Below are 21,582 nucleotides of genomic sequence, written 5' to 3' on the forward strand. Positions count from 1 at the left end.
TCCTGTGCCATTCTTTATGTATTTTGTCTTTTAGAAAGGGACTACTACCCACAATCTATTCTTCTATTCTTTTTTTTCAAAGCTTAAATGGCTTAAATGTCCCCTACTTACTAATTCATATTTTTTTTATAGGTTTTTGGAAACTTGTTTAAGTTTATTCGATTATTAAATAATAAGGTAATTTTTACCATTTCGAATCCAGTCCATAAACCATGAGATTTGAATCTGGATGGCCGCACTTAAATATCCAGACTAGTTCTGGCTGCATTCAACAGGCTTTTGGTTTTTATGGCCTCAGTGGCATTTCACAAAATGAAAACTCATTACCGATTATGCAAATAGAAGTCAGAACTGAATTGGACTAGTGGAGTGGGGGCTAGTCTGGGGGCTGGACAAATGCAAAATGCAAAATGTTTGTCGCTCGTGCCGTCGAATGGCCCATAAAGCCATAAAACCATAAAACCCTCTTGCGATCGATCAAGTACGAAGTGAAACTATTCGCGTTACTTAGATATATCGATAGTACTGCTGATATCTATGTATCTTGATCTGCAATACCAAACTCAACGAGTATGAGAAGTAGAAGTAGAAGTAGAAGTAGATGGAGTTTGTTTCTTGTAATCGAAACTGTTTTGCATATTTATAAGCCTTTTTCTATATGACCACGTTCGCTTTTGGCCGGGCCGAGCTGAGCTGAGCCGAGATCTGTTTCCCTGTCCACTTTATGTTAATTGCATGGGGTCTATGAAATTAATACTTTTTATCGCTTGCTCAATCGCCGCGAACTTGTAGCTCACATGTTAGCTGTAAATTAAGTTGACAACTTGGCGCTGCTGCTGCCTGGCTGCCAGTCTGCCAGGCTGCCTGACTTGGCTAAAAAAAAATTCAAATCAACTGCCTCTGGCCCACAATTGAAGTTAACTCGATCAATTGAAAGTGCTCAAGAAATATTTTCTAGTCCAAAGCTAAAAATTAAAGTGTCATTAGACATTTATTTTATGAAATTAAAGATAGAAATAGAAATTAAAGCTGAAAATCCTTTCTTTTACCCTACAGCTGTGCCAGCTCACAAAGGCCAACTAGTCCATCATCAATGTCCGTCAAGAGGAGAAGCTCTTTCCCCAACTTCTATAGATATATGTATACCTATGTGTATAGATATATATATGGGTGTATACTGTCCGTACACTTTACTACGCAAATAGCCGTGGCTATTCAAAGCAACTGCCATTAGCTTTGGCCGGCGACTTGGCTCTCCGTTTGTTCGACGGTTTCACCAATGTTTGTCTACGCCTCACTGCCTACACACTAAAGACAAGTCACTGTGCCGACTACGATACGGGCCTGTCTTCTCTATTATTTAGCAAATATTTAGAATATTTGAGGAGACGACGGTGGCGGTGACGGTGACGGTGGCAGTCACTCCATCCTCTTGGGCACTCGGCTTGGCTACTGCACGCGCTTCGACAAACAAATCATGTTTGAAAAGGGTCGGGAAGGGGGGGACTTGGCTATTTGGCATGGCCGGGAACTGCATGTCAAAGTTTTGGCCTCCATAGCCGAGAGTGTGGGCCAAACTTTCTATAAATATGGACATGACTTTGGCTCTGTAGTTTCAGCCAACAAAGTCGCCGTCATCCTGCACTGACTCGAAGCTTTGACCCTTGGATTTAAGCAAAGATTTTCTTTCAGTGTTTCCATCATCATCATCATCATTTTCAACATCACATGGGCACATTCAGCATGATTGCGGTCGTTAAAGCCACCTGCTGTCTGGTATTTTGTGTCTAGCTGCTGTATTTTGGCCTTTAACCTCTTTGTCTTTGGTCATTTTTGTTGTTTTTTGGTTTTGGCCTGGCCGAAAAGCTCATGGCTTATAGCTTATTACTGGCCATCTGCATATTGGAGGCTGCGGCGGCTGCGACTGCGTCTGGGAGTTTTGGGCTCGGGTCCGGCCCACTGCCGGCCGATGCGCAGCCGGCCGAGCGGACTGTTGTTAACAAGCTTGTTAATAAATTACCAACAAAATGGCCATAAAATGTGCCAAGCATAAATCATGGCGCGCAATCTGTTCCTCCACTTCCACTTCCACTGGCACAGCCACCTCCACCACTGCTCTGGGACACCATCTCCCTGCATGCATAAATAAATAATAGCAAGTGTGGACACAACAACGAGACAACAAGCGACAATCCGACAGCCCGGCCAGGCAAAATTAGCGACAAGAAATACTATATATTCCAACCCACCCATACACACACTCGAATATACTCAAATATAATCGAATATATATATTAATTCGAAACTGAAACTGATAGCGATATAAAGACAAAGAGCCCGAAGAGCAAACAGACCGCTGAAATTATGAAAAACTAAATAAATTCAAATGAATCAAATCGAATGGGTTAAAGCAACTGCGGCAGCTGCATAAATCAACTCAATTAGTGGGTATTATAAGCTGATCGCGGATTCATAAATAAATGGAAGCCAGAAGTCAAAAGGAGTTGTTGTCTCACAGCCTGAGAAGTGTGCAAAAAAACCTGAGAAGTGGTTTTTGAACCCCATTTATTAAATCTTTATTGGCCTTATAGCAGTTTAATTTATTCAGATTACCTTAATTGTTGTATAAGCCATTGCATTCGCGGAACAATACACTAAAGAAGTCATTATGTTTCTGAGAAAATGAAGGCCTAATTAGCCGCCTTTATAATTGTTCAAATAATTCATAAATTTAATAGTTTATTGGTTTATTTTCGTACTCCCCTTCTATTTATTTTCTAAAGAGCAGTCGTATTTTAAATCGCCTGGGAAATCACCAAACCAAGAACCTCTTGCACCTCTTGGTAAGATGGCCAGGTGGTAAGACACACAACCGTTGCTCGCTAGAAGGCATTCATCTAAATATTATGGCTTGGATGCTTTGGGTTTTGGCTTCACTTTATGACTGCGGCTCATTTCGCGTCATAAAAAAGCATTTTCAACACATTTTTTAACGACAAGTGTTGGGGTTGGTATCCACAACAATGGGTATTGTGGCCAGCATTTGCAGCTTTTGTGGCCCAGAGGCGTTGGCGTTCGCCACAGCAACTGCTGCAGCAATAAACTCCGACAGAGAAAGGGTACAAATTATAATAATGATATGGGTGGGGGGTATATACATATGTATGAATGAAACACATATGTCACTGAAACGATCGCGAATCGGATATCGGGCGCCAACCATTCAAATGTCAGCCAGTCAACGCTCTTAGCCAAATAAGAATCCGCTTATAGATACATCTGATTTGGTTAGTTGGCCGCGCTTAAATTAGTGGAAATTGCTTTGAATTTATAATGGGCGATGTGAGGCAACCGGGAGATATACACAAAGCAGACGCCATGTCATGTCAGATCATTAAGAAAATATGGCCAAAAATGTTTCAATTAAAAACAGGGTGAAAAAAAAAGCACAAACTAGACGGAGCAGCCAAACTCAAGCTGAAAGGAAACTCAGAAATTGTAGGCGGACAAGTTTCGTTTTATTTCATTATATTTTTTTTCCTATATTATGTATGTTTTTTGTGTTTTTTTTTTTGCCATAAATTGTGTAGGCTACTTTACTGTCAAGTCATTAACAGCAACAAAAACACACATCGCACGACATCAAGTGAATCATTAGGAACAAAAGCCAAGGGTATAAACTATAAACGATAAACTATAGAAAATGTGAATTCTGAACAGCTTTTTGTGGGTTTGTTTTTATGGCCCTAGATCGGTCGATCAATCCAAAGATCGGTTGGGAAATTTGTTTCACGATCCACGACTTTCCATCATAAACATTTCCCATTTGGCATATTTTTATGGTGTGTCGTTAATTAGCCGAATTAAATACAAAATATATACGTATAAGCTCTCAAACAAATTAGAATATTTTGTATTTAATTAATTCGCGTCTGTCTCTAGAATTATGCAATATTTTCTTTTAAAACTATAACATTATGATGAGATTTATATTTAGTTTGTAGTTCGGTTCATTGGGGGTTAGAGTGGCGGTAAAAGGCGCTTTGGCCCGGGGTCCGATCAAGGCCAAAACTGTAATTGACTTATCAGCCCACACACTCCGATTTTTCAATTTTATAAGCGCTTTTAAAACCGCTTAAGCCAAACTTAGAAGCGTTATAAAATTGCTAAACTATCGTCCGAATTCTGGGCAACCATGTCGGAGCTAAAGTATTTGGCTTTTTTGTTCGGGCTGTTGGCCAACTGACTGGCAAACTGACTAAGCCCAAAAATGCTGGGCTGTTAAAACCGCCAAAAAGTCTGCTCATCGCGCTGTTTAAACCGCTTCGACGAGCTGCTGCTGGGCTGTTTAAACCGCTTAAAGCCCCCGAAACTTTTTCGGGGTTTTGTTTGGCGTTGTTTGTATTTTGTATACATAGTTTTATAGTTATTTTTTTCTTTTTGGCCCCGTCATGCCCCAATGGCTTGTGTCAGGGCATCCGACACCCACAACGATGCCGGCATGCCATAATGGAAAAATAAATCTCCGATATGTGTTGGTACACTAACAACCCGGCAGAAGTTAAAAGCCATGTATCTCCAAAAAAAAATAATACAAAATGAATAACAACAATGCGGCTGAGAACCGAATTTGAAAAGGCGTTAGATTCGTTGCGGGCGCGCGCGTTCGTTGCTTATATTTTTCCTCTTTTTTTTGGGTTACCCCTCATCTCTACTATATATGTATATAGTTTTTTTCACTTGCTCACATCAAAGCGCCAAAAGCCGCTAAACAAAATGCCCACACTTGGCCAGAGCCAGAGCCAGAGCCACATAACAAATGCCTAATTGTCTTGGCGGCACTCGTAAAACCTACAAAATTATTACGGCTGCAAGGGAAGACGTCGGAAGAAACTATAGAAGATCTTAAGACCGACACACGAAAAAGAAAAAAGTACACACATAAAATAACATAAAACTGGCAGAAACAAACGCGCCACTTCACATGTTCTGGCCGGGCCTAAAGCCACCTTTAAGTCAACTGGTCATGACGGCGACAAAAAATGCCAAAGGGTAAACTAATGACAGTTTAATTTACTCCCATTGCGATGAAGTGTAACAACGGCTCTCAAAACTCAATTAGGCCGAAACCGTCTTCATCTCAATTCCAGTTACTAATGTACACCTGAGGTGGTTCAAATAGGAGCCAGATAGTTTCTATATATTTCGTGAGATACTCAATGCTTAGAGACCTTTAGAAACCCTATTTTTTTAAGCCCATTTGTTGGCATCTCAGGTAGTGGCCGCACTTATTGGCCAAATGTTGGTCTAATGCCAGCAAACCTGAGGATACTGTGGTCCGGTTTATTGCGTTGCCAGCCATGTGTACTGGGCAGGCAGGTGCAAACCTCTGGGGATGGGTCATGACTTAAAAACGCATAATTTTTAGGCTTTATGAGCCGCTCTATCGATATCTCGCGGCAGTCATCTCTCTCTATAGTCCACTGCACCTCTCTCTGTCTCAATTAATTCGCCTAGTTTATGTTTATGACATTTTGGCTCTACGCATATTTCTGGGCCATAATTTATGATAAGCGCGCGGGTTGGCAAACTCCGGACTCCTCCAGACTACCACTCTATATAGCCTTTCCGAAGCCGCATTCTTTATTATAATGAACTTTTACGCAGTGCGTATCTCATAGATATAAAACTGCATAAAGGTTAGCTAACCCAGTCAGCCAGCCCCATGCCACTCCACTCGCTTTTGTCTGAATTTATGTTATTAGCCTCGTAATTTTGTTGGATATTATTGCCAGCATTTATGTATGTTTCGTAGGCGCTGCGCCTAATGAGTTTTTCTCTGGCTCGTTCTGGTGCTCTTCATCTTTTGGCCAAAAGTTGCCCTGTTTGGGTTGTTGTTCCTGAAATTTATGCATTGCCATTGTTTTCCCTTTTGCCAAAGTTGCTGTCGGTGGGCGGTTGTTGCCGCTGCCATTGCGGTTGCCTCTGGTACCTCTGGCCCCCTCTTGGCTGGTTTTCGTGGCTCCAAAACCACCAACAAGAACTTGCAACACGCCCATCATCACACAGTTTGTCAATTGTGTGGGTTGTCCGAGCAAGTGGCTCAGCCTCAACTTCTTGGTTTAGTAGTTGGCTTGGCACATCTGAAGGATGCCTCTTGGCTAATTGGGCGCTGCGGCTAAAAGATACAGTTTAAGATGCAGCTCGGGGTGGGAGTTAACTTCTTTGACTGACTCGAGTTTCAGGTTAAGATACTTTTTCAAGCAGGGAGGAACAAATAAGGCTTATAGAGAAGTTGATGTCAGACTTACGTTTTAAACAAATTACTAAACTTTCAAGCTTTACCTGAAAATAGAAAGAAAGGAATTAATTAGTTAGAGTCTTTGAATGTTAATTGAATTTTTTTTCTATAGAGATTAAAGTGTCTGATATGGGAAACCCATTTGAGCCAAAGATGATAGCCTACCCCTTCCATTCCCATACCCATTTCCAGCAATCCCTAACTATCCTTTCACTATCCATCACCCATGAAAGTCAAGCAGCCAAAAGGCAACGGCAATCCATCAAGCCCCTGAAACTTGTCATGCTCCAATTTGGAATGCTTTTCAATGGCACCTTTTAAGCAGTCAGCGGTTTGGCTCCTGCTGCCTTTCACCTATGCCCAGGCCCTGGATCGCCCCTGCTGCCCGTCCCTTGCCTTTGTATCTTTCGGTCAGGAAATTCAATTAGAAGACACAAAGAGGCCCGAAAACCGATGCACTGCCGCCGATACGATCCGCCGGCATTCTAACTAAATAGCATTCACCTGTCCAACGAAATAACTTCACACAGAGATACAAAGATACACCACGAGCAGCTGTCAATATGTTGGCGCCAAACAAGAATATTTTTTCTCTTCTCTTGGCTCTGTGGTGGAGTGGAGTAGGGCCTGGAGTAGAGCCAAAGATCCATGGCCATCCATTAAATGCCTACCGTCAAATCATAATTCATTTTTCCCCTGTCTAGGCTGATATTCTTCAGCTATTAGGCACCGGCCACTCCTAGACACGCAGCCTCGGGGCACAGACCATAAAACGGCCTGGCCTGGCCTGGCCTGGCCTGGCAAGAGGGGCAGCATGTGAAGGAAGCACCATGCCGAAGAACAGGTATGGGCCGCCTGGAAACCCAAGATCCGGCTAGAAAAATAATAATTCTACCTTCGATGCTGCGGCACAATCTGGGCTTGGGAATTTGCACCTTGCACAACGAGCAGGGCAATCTTTTTATTTTTTGTTTTTTGCTCTGTCTGAAGGGGATCCTCACTTATTCGGTTGCATAGCCCGCGGCGATGGGAAACTCTGGAGTTCATTGATACCCGGTGCGGAGCGGAGCGGCTCAGGTGCTCAATCAAATGCAATTAACAGCGACTAGATGGCAAGGTAGCAGCTGATTGGATGCACTGTCTGGAGAACGGAAGTTCGCCTCTCGAATAGCTCCACGATGTGCTATTGAAATGTCAGATCGAGTTAGTCATACGCTTCAGAACGAAGTGCCTCCTATAATTTACGGGGCGAAATTGGCCAACCAGGCCAGCAAAAACAGGAAACACTGTAACAGAAGTCCAAGCCCTGTACCTGTCACCTCTTTTTGGCCAAGTGCACAAATGCCGAAACGGCCAATAAACAGATATATAGCTGAGGAAACTTTGTCGTGTTTCTGCCAAATGCCAAAATCAAAATTACAAAAAATATATGTAGAGTAAAAAAAGCTAAACACACAAATGCCAAAACTTTATTAGCCCGTTGACGCAAATTAACGGCGACCGCTTCCATTTCGCATTTCAAAGCGTCAAATCGCTCGTCGGCCCGGCCTGGCAGCAGCCTGGTGGTGCAGCAGCAGAGTGGTTCGGTGGTGCAGCCAACCACACACAGCACCACTGGCTGTACTGAGGACCGACCCGTTCGGCTGCCAGCAAAATAATTTGTAAATGTCAGAGCATTTTGACAGTTTGCGGTGATGTTTTTCAAATTACAATTTACAACAGCAACGGCAACGACAACGACAACAAGCCAAAAAGCGAAAAAGTTAAGCCCCAAAAATAAAACCAGGAAAATTGTAGTTTTGTTTTTTTGCAATTTGTTTGCCTTTGTAAGGATAACATGATGATTTTTGAAAAGGATATAAACCATAGTAATTAAAGCTCATGGATATTTGTCATCTGTTTGATTTTTATTTTGGTTTTAAGGCTTACATAGTCCCGAGTCCGGATGGGTTTTAATTAAAACGGAATTTTTTTATGCAAAAATCCGCAATAAAAAATAGATAAAAATGAACACTTCCACACATAACAGAACATCTCAATTTTTGTGGGGCTTTAAGCGTTTTCAGCGAATATCTCGCAGGTCAACTTTAATTTATGTTTTATGAGCCAGCCCGCCCCACTCACAATTGATGGATAGTCTTTTCATAGTTATAAACAAAACGTCGAACTGTTAACGACTTTCAGGCCCATAACTCGGCACATAAATTTGATGTTTGATTTTCATGGCCCGGTCAACAACATAGGCCCGGAAAAAAGTCCAAGTCAAGTCTCAGGCGGGGCTTTAACGACTTTCCATGGAGCAAAAAAAAACAAAAAGAGATATATATCTGCTGCTAATCTGTTAATGTGAGAAGAGCACTCGGCCAGTGTTTGGCCAGTGAAAGGAGATTCTGTACCTGGGGCACTTTCACCAGAAAAAGAGCTGGTCCCAGGGCTTTTAATTTAATTAGCCAGACAGGGCCATGTGACCCAAAACTAATCAAACTATAGTTAGCCCCGAGGAAAATGCCCGACCTGGCATGGCATGGCATGGGACTGGGTGTGGTCAGTCGAGAAATGGAGAATAAACTGTAACCGAAGTGAGCCAAACTAGACTAGACCTGGCCCCGGGAAATTGACTTCCAGGCGGATTAAGGGCAAACGGAGAAGGGTTGCCAGCAAATGGCAAACAAATACGATAATAGTTGGCAAAGTCAATGGCTAGACGGCCAACAAAACACACACACACACACTACACACTACAAACTACAACTACTGCCAGCAACAACAGTAAAGAAATTCAAGAAAATTACACTAAATTGGCTTCAATTATTGTATTAATTTGGGTTCCGTGTTGCTTTCCGGCTTATCCCTTTTTGCTGTTCCTCTTCTGGCCAAGTTGCAGTCTCTGGTCTTTGGTCTTCTTCCTATCTGGTTTGTCTTCTGTTTGTTGGCCTTTTTTGGTTGTGCGGTGGTATGGTGTATGGTGTGTGGCCCTGATCTGCGAGTAAACATTTTGTTTTTCTAACTCGACTCTGGCATCTTGATGAGCCACTTCTGGCGCTTCGCTTAGTTGAGTTATTCCCTAACCAAATTATATTAGACAGTCCACCAGAGTACCCCATTGTCCACTTGGATCAGCGAACGAAAAGGTATTTATTTTGAATACGAATATGGGATCTTGAAGTCTGAACTTGAAACTTTCGTTGGAAAAAAATCAAGTATACCTCCGCCCAATTTAATGTTTTTTGCCTGTGTAATTTCGCCCTGGCATTGGCATTGGCTGTCGTGCAGGAAGCCTCGTCTTGACTTGGCCAAGAGGAAACTGACGATTATAGTTCGTAAACCCGTAGATGCGAGTATGCGAGTGTAGTATGTGACTTGCTGGGCCAGGTTTTCTTTTTGATGAGGCAGTTTAGAAGAGGCAGGCCGGAAGAACGTCATCGCTTGACATTCATCGGCTAGACAGCTGCCAGGATTGTGTTCTTAGGTATCTCCTCCTCCTGGCATCAGGCACACTATTTCCATTATTATCAGTTTAAATATTCAAAGCAGAAAAGCACACACGAATTTCCATTAAGCTGCATAGTTGATATGCATAAGTATATTTGTCAACTCTCGAATGAAATTCTGATAAAGTGCCAGAGGAAATTCTCCTCTCGTATTATTTTCAATTAAAAGCCAACAACTCACCAAGAAACTGAAGCTGAGCGACGGCACCAGAAACGTCAGAAATCAAACACAAACACAATCACGAAAGTTCACTGCCGGAAAATGTTTTTGCACAGAAAAGCGAAATGCAATTTCCTCTTGAACTCAAAAATTGTTTGTTATTTTTTTGGTTGTTTGGCTGTTTGGTTGGCACACAAACAAAACAATCTTTGCCATTAAAAAGTTCTCATTATGTGGGTTAGAGAGAACGGCAAAGTTCTTAATTCTATTTTCAAACAGGACACGTGGGGAGTCAAGTTCGAGTCTCGGGGGGATTATTATTTCTTTCTTAAAGTTTCTGGGGGGATTCTCCAGTGATCGATGGTTCTTTTTGGACGCCCGAGCGCCTTCAAAGCCGAATAGCGAATGTGGCAATTGGCAACTGGCGGCCAAGAAAGCCACTCGCACTCGCACTCGCAAATCAGCAAAACGGCAACGCCAGCGTCGGCAGCAACTTTGGTCGGCTCTTGTAGGCCGGCAGAGGAAAAAAAATAAAAAAAAAAGGCCAAGAAATAAAAGCATATATCCACACATACGTGGGGACCTTCTCCCTCTGGCAAGTGTGCGGCCCTCTCGTTCTGGCCGTTTGCGAATTGCAATTTTGCCAGCAGCTGCAGTCAACATGTTGCTGGTGTGCTTTTGTGGCTTTGTCGCCCACCACACACAGGCCCAGAACTCACCACAGTCTTTTCGCCAATGTATCTGTATCTTGCGGATACATGTATCTGTATCCGTATCTGTATGTGTGTGGGCTTTGCACGTGTTTCGCCAAAGGATTCCGGCTCAGCTGTTGTTGCTGTTGCATTTTGTGGGCTTGTCGCCTGACTGACATTTCCTTTTGATGCGCCTACGTGCCCGATTTGGCATATGCATTAGCTGGAGCCCAAAAGGGGTTACATATCAGACAGGGGCTGGTAAGGAGGGGCCTACACCATCAACGATCGAACGTGACATTTTAGCACCGACTCGAACTCAGAACTTTGGCTCAAAAGACTTGCGCATGACTGAGTCGCCGGGGGAACAACGACTTGAGTGAGTTTTTCCCGCCCGCCTCTGCGGTGAGTCTGCTTTTTCTCACAGTCGGTGGCATTGTTTTTGCTCGGCTAATTGTGGGTGTCGTACTGCTATATATTTCTCTCTGGTGATGCAATCTTAGGGGCTCGAAAATGACTGACAGTCACAAGTGAACATTACAAGACATTCAGGCCGATTTCAATTTACTTCAAATGGTTGAAGAAAATGGATGAAATAATGCCTCACAGCTGGAAAGAATCCCCTCACAGTTTAAGCCTCAATGATAGTTACCGCCACAAAGGACAAAGGGAAGGGCCTTTTAACTGAAAACTGAAAAGAAGAAATCCCCTGCTAATTGGGATGCCTACACCTTGGCCAACAAAGGCAACACTTGTTGTTAGCTGGTTATCTTTATGACATAATCTATCCAACCTGCTGACCGCAAAATGCAGCAAAGAATTCTATTCTCTGCCGCTCATTCGGATTCCTTTTTCGATTTTTCCCACTAATCAACAGATTTTCGTCTTCCCTTCCTCCAATTTATGGCCAAACGAGGGGCCACAAGCACATGTTCCTTCGCCGATGGGCCCCAGCCAGACAAAGGGCAAGTGGCAGACAAAGACACGACGAAAAAGACGACAGACAGATGCAGATACAAGCTGAAGATACCAGATACAAATACAGATAGAGACTGAGAACGAGAATGAGATACAGATACGGATACGGATACGGTTTGAGGATCGCAGCATATTTATTACATCACAGGCAGTCGGGTCAGTCGAGCGAAGGGGTGAAGTAATCACAGAAGTCGGTGGTTGCCGGTAAAACCGAAAGTGCCATGAGGTAGCCTATAGACCTACATAACGCAGGGTCACCAATAACAATGTGGGATAACAAAAACACACGGAATAAAAATTCAACAAAAAAAAAGGAAAAAGGGGGAACCAGAAGGAATGAAGGGCTCGTCGTCATTGTTTCGCTTTCATTGAGATCCAGCTTGAGAATCTGATTCAGATTCAGATTCAGATTCGGATTCGGATTCGGACGCTCAGGTCCCCCGAGAAAGGAAGCCAGGGGCCAGGAGCAATAAATCAAAGACCCAAGTTGAATGCACCACAACCGGCACTCCAGCATGGCAAGGGCGGATGCAAAAGTCGTCACCAGCTCTTGTGTAGGGAACTCGCGGGTTCAGGTCCCCGTGAACCTTGAGAACCTACCTCAACTCCAGTCTTGGACAAAAAAAAATATATAAAAATAAAATAAAAAAGCAAATCTGAATGCGTAAGAAATCTGGGAAGAAGGAAGTGGACCATGTGACGTTTGTTTTGAGAAACGTCAGCTGAGCAGCAGCAAAAGGGTTTATAAATATATATATATATTTTTCCTTTTTGTATTAAAACCAGACAAGAAAGACAAACGATAATACCGCTTTCAGTTTTTGCTCTTTGCCAATCAGGGTTAGTACCCTTGGCATCGCTTTCTTACCCTTTTCTTTGTGTTTTCTTTGAGAGCGATTCCCGAAAAAGGGTTCGAGATGGAACGAATTGTTTGTGAGGGGGCTGGGACGACTGAAGACTGGGAAAAAATGGCATAATTTGCTTAAGGAAACTTTTCCAATTTATAAATGACAAACACAAAGTGCCGGCGAAGAGCAGCCAGCCAGCCAGCCAGGGGATAATGAGGAAAACTTGGAAATGAACGGCAGTTTTCCCTTTACTCTTGGAGCGAAGCAATGCCAAAGATATTCTCCCTCTTTTCTAATTAAAGTGCTGGGGATTTGCATAAAAGGAGTTTCGAGTCCGAGTCCGAGCTGGAGCATCCAGACCATCCAGAAAAAAAGGAGCAAACGCTTAAGCATTAATCAAAAAATCAGCCGAAAATTAAAAAAGAAAGACAAAGTAGAGGGTGGTCGGAAGTGGGAGGACTACTGAGTATCCAGAGCACAAAGCAAAAGGTACGACAGCAAAGGATGAATATCTGCTGATGAGGCAATGGTTGGAAAAAAATTCAGAAAAAAGAAAGGATTGTCTGGCGGTGTTGAGAGTTTTTAAATTACAAAACGAATAGGGGTGATGGGTATCTCTGGGGAAGGTTTAAAAACTCCAAAAGAGAACTTTAAAGCCATTAAGAATTGATAGAATATTTTAAAATAAGTTTTAAGGGATTCATATTCTTTTAGTCAGTTCTTAAAAGTACAAATTTCATGCTTATTCTGTAAAAGAAATTTTTTAATTTGGGTCACCTCTCTCTCGACAACATGCATCGTCCCTTCGGGGAGACTGCAAAAGATACAGATACGGATACGGATACAGATACATGTGCTGCAGGCGCAGCAGCTCCGCCCAGACACGTGTAAGCTTCCCTTTCGAGCCCCCTTGGATGCCCCCCCCTCGACAACGCCCTCTCGTATAAATATATAAAACAAATTTCACTTGCTATTATTTTGGCTTATTTCTGGGGTATTCTTGTTGCTGCTGTCGCTGTTGTTTATGTTCGAAATGAATGCTTCGTTTTTCTTCTTATTTTCGGTTGTTTTTAATGACGAGACTGGGAGTGGGTTTTTCGGTTCCCGTCAGTCCAGTTCTGAATCAACAGCGATGAAGCTGCCAATCTGCACTTCAGTGTGCTCCACATCGTTCCAACAGACCGACCCAGCCCAGTCCGGATTTTCCTCCCAAGCCAACCGCACAAGCACTCAGAGAAACAGTTGAGGGCTGGAGGGCTCTGCTACAGATCGTATGGCTCGAATCCTATACTGTAAGGAACATATTTGGCCATTTCTATCTCATTTCTCTCAGTGTTTTTAGCTCTGGCTTCAACTGCCAAGGAGAAACGGAGACGAGGCTGATGGGAATGTAAATGCGAATGCGAAATTCTCGCAGTGGGTCGGCGGTTGTTTAAGTGGTCCTTGATAAGCGGCTGCCAGCTTAAAACCGTAATGCGCTTTACCAACTTCACATCGTCCCAGCCTCCACAATATATGTATACAATATATATATTTAAAGTAAACTCTCCACAGGCCCCCACTGATGAAATATCAATATTGAGGCAGTGGCAGTGGAAATTTTAATTCGATAGTCGTGAGACGGCAGGCTGGGAGAAATAAAAAAAGAGATTGCATTCGCTGTTGTTCAGTTAGTGGAAGCGTTAAAAATGCCACTGATTTCGCTGATTTTCGTTGCTGTCTTTTCATTATTTATTTAATGGCGGACAGGTGCAGATTCAGCTCGATTGGACTGTTTTCCCATTAAGAAATGTAGGAGAAGTGAAGGGGCCAGGACATGAGGTGGTGGCCACAGTGATATATAACTGCTTAAAAATACGACATTAATGTTACTTGATATATTTGTAAACTATAGTTAATGGAAAGTATAGAGTTCTGTACCCATACGTGGGTCATAAATGCAAATCTAGATTTAATTAAAAACCCACCAATTGAAATGGAAATATTTTCAATTATAATAATGGCTAGTTTTACAACCCACTTTAGATAAAATAAAAACGGCATTTATTTAATAAAACTTAATCGAGTTGGTTATCAAATAAATTATATAATACTTAGCAAATTAAATTATTTAAATGATAGCTTATATTTCAAAGTGAAACTCTTCAAGGAAACAAAAACTTTAATCTTTAAATAAATAAACTGTTTTGTGGAAACTTTAGTTTGTGTTTTTTTAAACGTTATGCTTAAAACTTACTTGTTGACCCAACAAACTTTTTCCAGCTCATTTTCGGTGTTACCAATTTGTTCTTTTTGCGGTCCAAAGCGAAAGTTGTTTCAGTTGTTTGAGTTGATATTTATGTTTTTATTTTCATAATATAATTTATACACAAAGTTGCACACTCCGTGTGTGTGGATAGAGATATGGATATGGTGGATGGTGGAAAACTTTATCAAAAGTCAATGTCACAGCAGCAGCAGCAGCAGCGACACCGTCAGCAGCAACAAATATTGCAGCTAAGGCGGCAACACCAACAGCAACAGCAACAGCAACATCAGCAACAGCAACACATGACACGCGCACGATTCACCAACACAGAGGCACTTTCGACTTTTTACTGTTAGAGTGGCTAACAAGTTGGTCTGGTCAACTGGTCAACTGGTCAACTGTTTTACTGTCCAGACAATAAAATTTGCGCCATAAATCAAATTGGATTCCAAGTTGCTGTTGTCGTTGTCGTCGTCGTTCCGCTGGAAATGCTGCAAAAGTGCCGCACTTGAAGCACGGAATGGAAGCTGGACTTTGGCCAAGCTGATCTTGGCCAGCAGCCTGCTGCTGATGACTAAGATTTATTTGTCCCAACTGGTAACTGGTAACTGGCAACTGGCAACTGGCAACTGGTAACTGGCAACTGGCGAACTGGCGACATCGGCTGCTGGCGGGTAACTGCACAAGGACGACTGGCAGGATGAACCACGGAGCCTGTCCCGGCGATTTTACATTTTCCAGCATTTCAGCACAAAATCACAAGGGGGTGGCATTGGCCATGGCCGTGGTTAAGCAAATACAAAAACAAGCGACGTAAAAAAGCCAACAAAAAGCGGAGAAAAGAAATAAAAAATCAGCAGGACTACATGGGCTATATATATGTGTGTGTGTGTGTGTGTGTGTGTACCATATACCACACTTATACGTATGCAAATTAACGGGAGTTGGAAATAAAAATGGAGCAGCAACCATCAACCGCAGACGTTGGCAGCGCTGCCAACTGCAATTTTTTCTAATGAAGCGCGATTTTGCACTCAAAAAAAAAAAAAAATACTAACTGAGGGGAAATGCTTTCCAACCATTTCTACTTGCTTTTTTTTTTCATTTGTTTGAGCGGATTTTGGAGTGGCGGAAACAGATTGTTGTTGTTGCGTTCCACCTAGCAACAAAACTCACCAATACCAACCACCCACCCTCCTCCAGGATGCCCCCGCGTCTACTTTATATACAATTTATTTGCGCGCGGAAAAAAAAGGCCGGGAAAGGAAAGCAGGGAAAAATAGAGAAATCAACTTTTAAGCCACCCCTGCAAAATGAGGGTGAATAGCCACCCCACTACCCCGCCACCCACAGAAACCGCCGGCATTTGAAAAAAGAAGCAGTCCCAGCAGCGGAAAAAAGTGCTAAAAATCCAATATGGCTACAATTTGCCGGGCGAGTGAAAGAGAGAAAAGTATCAGCAGCGAAAAAAATTGTACATGAAAATGTTTTTCATTTTTTTTTCCCCCACCGCCTTGTTGTTGTGTTTTTTTTTTTTTTTAATATTATTTTCCCTAGCAACGCAGCGAGACGAACTAAGTAAGCGGGTGGCTGGGTGGTTGGGTGGTGCTATGGGGCGATGGGGCGGCGTGTGGCGGGTGTGGTGGGTGTGGGTGTCGCGAGCGATGGCAAGAAAGTGAATAAAAAAAAAACTCCGCCCCCTTTTCAAGACAAGCGTCTGCGCGAAGGTGAAGCCGAGTCGCTGGCAGAACGCCAGCAGAACGCCACAGCAAAGGCACTGGGCAGAGAGAGCTCTCACTCACACACAGAGATACACAGATACAGAATACAAATGCAGATACAAATACAGAGACAGATGCAGATACAGATGCGAAAACGCAGATACAGATACGGATAGTCCGTCCCAGTCGCACTTGCGCCAGTCGAATGAGTAATTAAATGCTTATTAACGGCTGGCTGAGTTTTTTCGCTAGTCGCGCGCTATAATTAAACTCAGTTTGTGAGTGAGTAAGTGTAATTGCAACCCCTGAGGTATTGAGCTCAAGCCCAACCCCCCTCCCATTACCAGCTCAGCTCAGAGCCCTTAACCCCCGGATGCAGTTCAGTAGTTTGCGGCTTTTTTGCAGTTTTTCCCATAAGAACCGAAGAACCGAGTAACCGAAGAGCCTTCATCTTGGTTGCATTTTTGCGACGCCATTTTGAAAATGTAATTGAGTCGAAAAGTTACTAAATGAAAACAGGTAGTAGTGGGAGGGAGTGTTGTCTATTTACATACTATTCAAAAATCTCATTAATGGCCAAAATACAATTAACCAGACAGGGGAGAGTTCAGTAAACCCGTCAAAACACTAAAAATCCAAAACCAATCGAATCTTTTTTGGGGTTTTATTGTCACATTTTTAACGGATGGCAAGCAGGCGTTCCATTCACAAAGCCTCATAATCATTCAGCCCATCAACTCCAAATAGTCTTTACTATTTATTTGTATTTTTTTTTTTTTTTTTCGACCAGCAATTAAAATCGGCTTATAATGGATAGGCTTAAATGAATGCATAAAATGTATTTAATTAAGTTAATTGATTTTGGACGAAATTGAACGCCTATTTTGCGGCTCATTAAAATGCCATTAAAATTGCGTTTTTGTTTTGTTTGACTTTACTATTCAGATGAAATTAGTTTTTGTATTTAGACGGGTTTTAGACGAGGGTTAAGGGCCACAATTAGCTGCTAGCTTTGGGCCAGTTTGTGCAGTAAATTGCATTAAAATGAAATCAATATTTTATTTTGTCGGAAAGTAATATCAATTTCGGACTCACCTTTCTCCCACACACATTCCAGTTAAAACCGTAAAAAATTCTCGTTTCTCAATTAAGCCAGCAGCGTGGAGCACTTAATTTGCTTTTTGGCCCTCTGCCATCGAAATGCCATTTGAATTTCTCTTCCTCGAATGACTCATTTTCAATTGTTCGTTTTTGGCCCGAAAATGACATTACACAGATTTGCATAAAAATTGAAACTCTCAAGTCGCACAAAACACAAAACGACGTTGGTGATACCAGGAATTAGGAGGGAAAATTCATACTTTTTCGGCTCCGGCCCCGGAAAAGCCCATTCCTGGAGTACGCACTTTTCCTGGGGTTCCTGGGTCGGCTCTCAGTTCTCGGCCGAGTTTTCTCTCACTGTTCGCGAGGCGAGCGACGCGGGCCAACTGGCATTGTAAATGTGAAAACTTGCCATCAATTTTCGGAGGAAAACAAGACAAAGGCCGAAAGCTGCGTGCCATAATTATACTCCCCTCCAGCGTCCTTGTCTCTAAAAAACTTGTTCAATTTGGTTAGACGAAAGGGTTGAGAAATCGAGTGAGCGCGGAGGAGAATTTTGTGTTTGCGGGGGGTTCAAGTTGTTGTGGCAGGGGCAGCGGCAGGGGCAGCCACTTCCAAACACCAAAGGCGAAAAACAAAAACACACACAAAATGCGTCACGCACAACGAAAACAGGAGCAAAACTCCAGGACTTTGAGCCTGTTTGTGTTTTTCCTCGTTTGTGTATTTTGTTTTTTTTTTTTGCTAGCTTGAAAAGTGCGTCACTCATAGTGGCTCTCAATGGTTTTCTGTGAGCGAGTATGTGGTCAGCGGAGAAGTGTCAACCGTTTAAAGGGTTAGGAGGCAAGGGTTGTCATTCCGGTTGGTTGGGGGTGAAGTCCTGCCGCAGGAAGCAGCTAAGTGCCAGGCAGATGCACAAAGTAATGGTGGGGTGGCAAAACAATTCCATTTTCATTTTCATTAGAGGCCCAGAGCTTGGGTCTCTAATTTGATCAAAATTTTGATTTTAATTTAATTTCAGGATATTAGAACTAAGGTTTAAGGCTTTAGAGTCGAGGCTTTCAGGGTTTAGAAGTGGTTAGTTTTTAATATATTTATTTGAAATAATTTATCCAAATAAGCCTTAGTTTCTGTTCTTTTTTTAAATCTTTTTCCAGTCAAACCCCTTCGAGAAGCTTTAAAACTATATCCTAATGATATATAGACCTTTTCAGAGAACTCTTTATTAGCAATATGTTTCTGAGATATTATGTATGTGTTTATATAGAAACAATTATAAGTCTAATTATAAGCTTATAAATAAAAGAGCTTATGTTTAACTCATAACTTTATCATCTATAGTTCCTCAAATTTCAAACAAATATATTCAAAAACATTTATCCTAAACCGAAGCATATTTTCGAGGGATTCCATTTAAGGATCGTTGATCATCTGCTGCATTTTTTGTCGGGAAACCAGTTTGACATTCGTAACTAATGCTTAGATATATAGCCGTATATACGTAAAACACCACGAAAGGGTTAACTAGGGGGTTGGATTTGGGCATTGAAATAGAAACGTGGTCGCGGTCAGATCACAAATTTCAATTTTTTCGTTTAAAAAATAAAGAGCCCCTGATAAAAAGTCACTCACTCGAAGAGATGAAGGGGAAATGGGCCTGTATTCCACTCAACGGTGATGTTTTCGATGTATTCGACTCGTTTCTCAGACTCCGCCCTCTTTTTGTATTGTTTGGCCGGAGACTCGTTAGTGCTGCGATGTTTGGTTTTGAGTGAAAAGGCACAGATGCGATGTTTTGAGCGAAATCTCTCAAACTACGATTGTAGGGGTTACTGTGGAGACTATTCTCTGATTTTTCTATGTTATTATGTTGCGTTTCTGTTCACAGTTGAGGGGAGCTGTTCTCAGGTCCTTCGTCCTGTTAGAAAACATAGCGTAAAGGGATCAAATCTTGGCTCGATTAGCACTGATTTCTGTTCTTTAGCGGTTGGTGTCCAGACTAAAGTAACTCAAGTAATTGAAAGAGATAAACGTTTTAGTTTTATTGTTTTAATTTAGAAAGTCTTCTGACTGAAGTAATTTTGCCTGAAAAATCTATAAAATTAACATAATTGAATCGCCCTTGTCTCCCAAAGATATTAAGTCTCCCAGACACTGAGAAGCTAATCCAGCTCCCCATTCCCCAGTCCTGGCGACTTCCCTCCATTCGATGGCTCACAAAAGCCCAGCAGGTGGCTAAGTAAGAGTCGCAGAACAGCAGGAGCAATCCCATTGATTCTCATTTGCTTGTTTTGGCCCCGACTGCCGCCAAATCCAATAAGCATCGGACAAATTCGCAATATGCGAATCTGCAGCATCACTCTCGGTTAATTGATTTTTATTTGCCGCGTGTTCGGAGCCAGTCCCTCAGGAAATTGCCATCAAATGGTGGCTGTGGCTGGGTCGGGGGAAGGGAAATTGATTTTGCATTCGGCCATCAACCCTTGGGCAAGGACATTTTCTAGTCCTGATTTACAGAGCGACCTCTATTGGCGGCTAAGAAGAGTCTGAATTCCTCGCCGTCTAGTGGCATGAAAATAATCCATTTGAAGGATAATAGAAGTTGGTGAGGAACTTGGCTAAGTACCGTGGTTTAAAATAAAGAAAAGTTTGTTTTGATTTTTATGAAATTTTATTTTGATTCTTGTAATAAAGATTTAAGTAATATTTTTTTTACAATTTTGTAGTTAAAACTATGTACGAAGGAGAATATTTTACAGAAAGTAAAGGCTTATCTTTATGTGTATTATTATATTATTTTAAAACATAATTTTAATGAGTAATTACATAAATAAAATCCCAGTAATAGACATAATTTTCTTTAAACATATATATTTTTAACTTTATTCAACAAGCACATTTGCAATAATATTTTAACGCTACAATGGCCAATAATTTTGCATCCCCTTTGTGTTATTTTGCGAATATTAACCCCGTCGGCCTTTACCTTTACCGTTAATCAAGTAGATAGGAAAATCCGCAAAAAAAAAAAACAAATGAACCGTTATCAATTACGTAACATAACGGTAGCTCGTCCTTGCACAATTTTTGCAATTAAATGTGACCATGCAAATGCCAGGATATAGATAAAGAGCCAGCGATAGTCCGCAAAAAGGGTTGAAGGTCCTTCTGGAGTGCGTATTTCTAAGATGCAGAAAGAGGTTGTTGAACTGCATGGGCTGTAATTTATTTCTTGAGGAAAAGTGTCCGGTTCGATCCGATCTTAACCCTTCTCAAAGTCCCTTGAAGGGGGTTAAAGACTTGATGGGTGTCCTTTTATTTTGTGGGGTGAAGATGATACTGGAAAGATCAGTGATACTGGAGATACTTGAAACTGTTTAAGGGGCTATTGTTTCTATTATTCTTAATACTAAAAACTTAAGGATACACTTTCATGATGGTCGACAGCCCTCCAAGAGCACGGTATTAAGTTCCTACGACTAGTTTAAGTGGCACGTAGGAACTCTATACCTCGCTGATGGCAAATAGGCTTCGGTTTCTTCAGAAATTCAGAAGGATTGATTCACAAACTGCACTTCATGTGTCTACTTAGCTGTTCGTTTGGGGCCCTGTTTGTCTTGTCAGACTTAAGCTGCAATTAGAGTCATAAACGGATTATGTTTGCCAGATATTGGCTTTGCCCAATAACCAAATTGACTGCCAATACTTTCGGCAAATATGAAAGTCCCAAAAGCGTCTGCCAGACTCTCCATCCTGCCTCCCGGCCATCCTTGATTCGCTTCCCTTTCGGCGGCGTCTTAAAATTTTATGTTTGCACATTAGCTGGCGCCGTTGGCTGCAAAAAAGAAAAAAGAAAACTGAAAAGGGAAAGAGCCAAAGTAAGTAATGGAAAGTTATAGATACTTAGCCAATGCATTAGCCGCAAAAAAAAAAAAAGGAGTGTGTAAGCCCCGAAGATACGGATACTTCATACATAGCCACGATTTTAGACTTGAGGACTGGCATTTGTTTGATTTGCACTCGATGGGAAGCTGATATTAAA

General features: G+C 42.0%; 2 long non-coding RNA genes across 4 annotated transcripts in view; one reads left to right on the forward strand and one right to left on the reverse strand.

Moving 5' to 3' along the window:
• LOC26514116 overlaps window positions 1–19,340 on the reverse strand; it is a 36,819-nt gene extending 17,479 nt beyond the window's left edge. Inside the window, exons 1-3 of one of the 2 annotated variants that reach the window (XR_006506959.1) lie at window positions 19,173–19,340; window positions 14,707–15,432; window positions 6,312–6,345 (exon numbers count right to left, since the gene is read on the reverse strand). This is a non-coding gene — a long non-coding RNA (uncharacterized LOC26514116). Of the gene's footprint in view, window positions 1–6,311; window positions 6,346–9,973; window positions 10,398–14,706; window positions 15,433–19,172 lie in introns of those variants that run through there. The other variant, XR_004310862.2, reaches the window with a different exon arrangement.
• LOC123257038 lies at window positions 10,444–14,384 on the forward strand. Of its 2 annotated transcripts, none has more exons than XR_006506960.1 (2): window positions 10,444–13,762; window positions 13,804–14,384. It is a non-coding gene; the product is annotated as an uncharacterized LOC123257038 (long non-coding RNA). The 2 variants fall into 2 exon arrangements; XR_006506961.1 differs by having other exon boundaries at window positions 13,813–14,384.
• Window positions 19,341–21,582: the final 2,242 nt, after the last annotated feature.

This window comes from Drosophila ananassae, chromosome 2R, assembly GCF_017639315.1.
Source record: "Drosophila ananassae strain 14024-0371.13 chromosome 2R, ASM1763931v2, whole genome shotgun sequence".
Classification (NCBI taxonomy): Eukaryota; Metazoa; Arthropoda; class Insecta; order Diptera; family Drosophilidae; genus Drosophila; species Drosophila ananassae.